The sequence below is a fragment of the Lynx canadensis genome, chromosome C2 (assembly GCF_007474595.2).
Source record: "Lynx canadensis isolate LIC74 chromosome C2, mLynCan4.pri.v2, whole genome shotgun sequence".
Taxonomy (NCBI): domain Eukaryota; kingdom Metazoa; phylum Chordata; class Mammalia; order Carnivora; family Felidae; genus Lynx; species Lynx canadensis.
Genome location: NC_044311.2, coordinates 150,804,359 through 150,809,102, shown reverse-complemented (window position 1 = coordinate 150,809,102; position 4,744 = coordinate 150,804,359). Strand labels below are relative to the sequence as shown.

The 4,744-nt window shown below is 44.5% G+C and overlaps 1 pseudogene; it reads left to right on the top strand.

The window, feature by feature from the left end:
* The first annotated feature begins 3,787 nt into the window (after positions 1-3,787).
* LOC115524398 lies at positions 3,788-3,967 on the top strand (annotated as a pseudogene).
* The last annotated feature ends 777 nt before the right edge of the window (positions 3,968-4,744 follow it).

The window sequence follows — 4,744 nt, the reverse complement described above, 5'->3', positions numbered from 1 at the left end:
AGTACAGGGGCGCCTGGGGGGCTCCGTCAGGTGATCCTCTGACTCTTGATTTCGGCTCAGGTCATGATCTCACGGCTCGTGAGTTCGAGCCCTGTGTCGGGCTCTGTGATGACAGCACAGAGGCTGCTTGGGATTCTCTCTCTCTCTCTCTCTCTCTCTCTCTCCTTCCTCCCCCATACTCACACACACACACACACACACACACACACACTCTCTCTCTCTTTCTCTCTCAAAATAAATAAACAAACATTAAAAACAAAACAAAAAACACTACTAAGTATATAGTTAAATGTGGTTTGTTTAAATTTGAAAGGCAGCTATAGATCTTAGCATATTTTATTTTGGATTGCATCAGAGAGGAGTTGAACACAAGCTCTGAGATGTTATTTTCATTCAAAGGAAGGGGGGTCATCCACAGCCGGCATGTTTTTATTCACACGCTAGGTACATGCTGCACAAGACCCATTCCCGTGAGAGGTGACTGCCTTTGGAGGCTTACTTTTAAGATCGCTAATTTAAGAAGTTTCTTCTTACTTTTGAGTGTCGATAGTTTTCGTGTTCTTTCAGAGGTATTCCCCTGAAAAAATTTCCATCCTTATTTTTAGAGTTTCTTATTATGGAAAAATTGAAATATATGCAAAAGTAGACAGACTAGCACAATGAACCCAAGTCACCTAGACTCAACAGTTATCAGCTCAAGGTCAGCCTTGTTTCATCTATGCCCTCACCCACTTCCTGCCTTCCAGTATTGTTCAGAAGCAAATCCTGACATCGTATCATTTCAGGCGTAAATATTTCAATATGTAACTCTAAATGACAAGGATTCAGATTCTTTTTTATTTAATTAATTAAGTAAGTAAGTAATCTCTACGCCCAGTGTAGAGGCTCTGATTCACCATCCTGAGATCAAGAGTGTGTGTTCTTCTGATGAGCCAGCCAGGCGCCCTGACAGAGATTCTTATTTCCTTTTTCTTTTCTTTTCTTTTTTAAGACTTTATTTTTATTTTTATTTTTATTTTTTTTTTTAATTTTTTTTTCAACGTTTATTTATTTTTGGGACAGAGAGAGACAGAGCACGAACAGGGGAGGGGCAGAGAGAGAGGGAGACACAGAATCGGAAACAGGCTCCAGGCTCCGAGCCATCAGCCCAGAGCCCGACGCGGGGCTCGAACTCCCGGACCGCGAGATCGTGACCTGGCTGAAGTCGGACGCTTAACCGACTGCGCCACCCAGGCGCCCCAAGACTTTATTTTTAAATGATCTCTACACCCAATGTGAGACTCAAACCCACAACCCTGAGATCAAGAATTACGTGCACCACCAACTGAGCCAGTCAGGCGCCCCAAGTATTTTTTTTTTTAATAAAATAAATCTGTAGTTCCATTTTGCACCTAAAAGTTAATAATGATTGTATAATTTCAAATACAGGCGACGTATTACATTGTAGATAGTAATTCAAACCAAACTGGGTTTTTGAAAGCTCTCGTTTTGTACCGTAAGGAAGACATTGTGGTCTGCCTTCCTGTCTCTGGAAGGAAGGGATTCGAGAGTTAAAGCAGGACAGAGATAGGCAAAGGGAAATGTGATCTTACCTGGATTAGTGAGGACTCTGACTGCAGGTCAGAGCTGGAATAAACAACCATAAGAGTCTCTTTTCTTCCTTTCTAAATGTTTTATTCATTTTTGAGAGAGAGTGCACTATAAGGGGAGGGGCAGAGAGGGGGGATAGTGGATCTGAAGTAGGCTCTGTGCTGACAGTAGTGAACCCAATGTGGGGACTGAACTCACGAATCTTGAGATCATGACCTGAGCCGAAGTCGGACGCTCAACCTAGTGAGCCACGCAGGCGCCCCAGTGAAACTCTTTATTTCGATGATACTGGAGAGTCTGATGGAAGGGAAGTACAGGAAATCAGCAGGGGCTCAGAAGGGATCTGAACTGAGAACTGGGGTGGAGGCACGCCAGAGGGACCCTCTGCATCAGACAACTCTCCTCTCTCTCTCTCACCTGTGTTTCATTCCTCTTGACTGGAAAAACAGCTGTGTGAAAGCCCCCGAATTTTCTCTCTTTCTCTGTATGAGAGACCAAACAAAACCGGGATGGGAATGTCTTAGTAATAATTGCCAGTTTCCAGGAAAACCGGCTCCGATCGGGCCACAGTGGGTTAAGTGTGCAGGGTCTCACAGACAGGAAGGCATTCCTCCCTCCTCATGCAAAAGCGGACAGGTGTCCTCACTAGCGAAGAGGTTCCGTCCTGGGCTGGGTTGTCAAATTCAACCAACACTGTGCTTCTCTCCCCCTCAACAGTGATCCCAGAGTGAGAACCACCCTACAAGCCGGTGAGTGAAGGTTTCGTCTACCTCTAGCTCAGTCATGTCCCATGGTGGGTGGGGGCTGGGAAGTTGCAAGAGAAAACCCTTTCAAACTACGCCCTCCGACCGTCACCGGGGGACTCCTCTACCTGAGAGCAAGGCTCAGAGGCAGGTAAAGAGGAAGGCACACAATGAGATGTGGACATGAGACAAAGAGGTTTGGAAAGAACCAAAGACCAAACTCAGCTGAGGTGCTTAACGCAAGGCCTGGCTAGGCATCTTCATCACTTTCATTGGGTCCTACTTATTCCTTACTCTTTCTTGTTTGCTTGCTTTCTTGCTCTCTCTTTCCTCCCTCCCTCCCTCCCTCCTTTCTTTCCTTTTTTCTATTTCTTTCTTACTTGCTTTCCTTCCCTCTCCCTCCTTTCTCTCTTCTTTATTCAGTGTTCCTTCATCTGTGTTTTGAGGGTCAGCAGCAGAAATCACCTCGGAGGCTCCTGCAAGATTCAGACTCTGGCCATTGTTCGCAGACATTCAATTTGGTCTTGAATGGGCCTGGCCTGGGAATCTGCCTTCGTAACAAGTCAGGAGATTTTAATGCACACCCAAGTTTGAGCACCACTTGCTGTGGACAGAAACATTAGTCAAGTGGGCCCCAGAATTCCCCATTCATTCCCATGCCTTTAAGCAAGATGAATTTTCCTAATATAATTTCCCTACATTTCTGTGGTGATGGAGATGTGCGGAGCCAGCATACCGCAGTTGTCAGTGGAGGCATTCAAGTCTACACCCTAAATACCTCTCCTCCTGCCCCAGGAGCTGCCCTAAACAGCTGCCTGGTTCAAGAAAAGCTCCCCCAAACTCTCCCATTCTCCGAGTCACGTCACATCTCCCCAGATGAGGGAAGTGGTTTCTTTGCCTCTCTCAATTTAATGTATTAACACTCTTGAAACGTGGCATTGGTTGGCTAATATAATAACAAGCATGTTTATATAGAAATTGTCAACAGTTCTAATTTTTGAAATGTCACCAAGCCCGATTTGATATAACATCATCTAGAGTTACACGTCAAAGTGCCCTCCTCGGGAGAGAGTCTCCCCCATGCGAACGTATGATGGCTACCATGAAATTATAGGCAAGGCAAGCTGGTTGTATAAAGTAGTCTTGGGCTGGTCCTGAAAGAACCATTTCTTTTCGTTTCTTTTTAAAAAAAACAGCTTTAGGGGCGCCTGGGTGGCGCAGTCGGTTAAGCGTCCGACTTCAGCCAGGTCACGATCTCGCGGTCCGGGAGTTCGAGCCCCGCGTCGGGCTCTGGGCTGATGGCTCAGAGCCTGGAGCCTGCTTCCGATTCTGTATCTCCCTCTCTCTCTGCCCCTCCCCCGTTCATGCTCTGTCTCTCTCTGTCCCAAAAATAAATAAACGTTGAAAAAAAAAATTAAAAAAAAAAACAAAAACAAAACAAAAACCAGCTTTAGCTTTATTTTCAGCCTTTTGGCTAAGATCAAGTGGAGGTTCTGTTCTTATCAGTTTCATATCTGATACGTCCTCTATCCAAGGACAATGCATTAAATGGATTTTAGGAACAGGTAGATAGAATAGGAGATTGCTCTGCCCACTCCTCCAGGTACAGTGCCCCCCTGTCCGGAGCTTCAAACTTGGGATGGCTGGGAATGCAAGCTGGTGCAGCCACTCTGGAAAACAGTATGGAGGTTCCTCAAAAAACTAAAAATAGAACTATCCTACGACCCAGCAACTGCACTACTAGGCATTTATCCAAGGGATACAAGCGTGCTGTCTCGAAGGGACACATGCACCCCCATGTTTATAGCAGCACTATCAACAATAGCCAAAGTATGGAAAGAGCCCAAAGGTCCATCAACGGATGAACGGAGAAAGAAGACGTGGTATATATATACAGTGGAGTATTACTCGGCAATCAAAAAGAATGAAATCTGGCCATTTGCAACTACGTGGATGGAACTGGAGGGTATTATGCTAAGTGAAACTAGTCAGTCAGAGAAAGACAAATATCATATGACTTCACTCATATGAGGACTTTAAGAGACAAAACAGATGAACATAAGGGAAGGGAAACAAAAATAATATAAAAACAGGGAGGGGGACAAAACAGAAGAGACTCATAAACAGCGAGAACAAACTGAGGATTACTGGAGGGGTTGTGGGAGGAGGGATGGGCTAAATGGGTGAGGGGCACTAAGGAATCCCCTCCTGAAATCATTGTTGCCCTCACTATATGCTAATTTGGATGTAAATTTAAAAAATAAGATTTAAAAAAAAAGAAAAAAAGAAAACGACATAAAACTCTAAAAAAAAAAAAAAACAAACTTGGGGTGGCTTTGGGGCATCTGGCTGGCTCAGTTGGTACAGCATATGACTCTTTATATATTTTTTTTAACGTTTATTCATTTTTG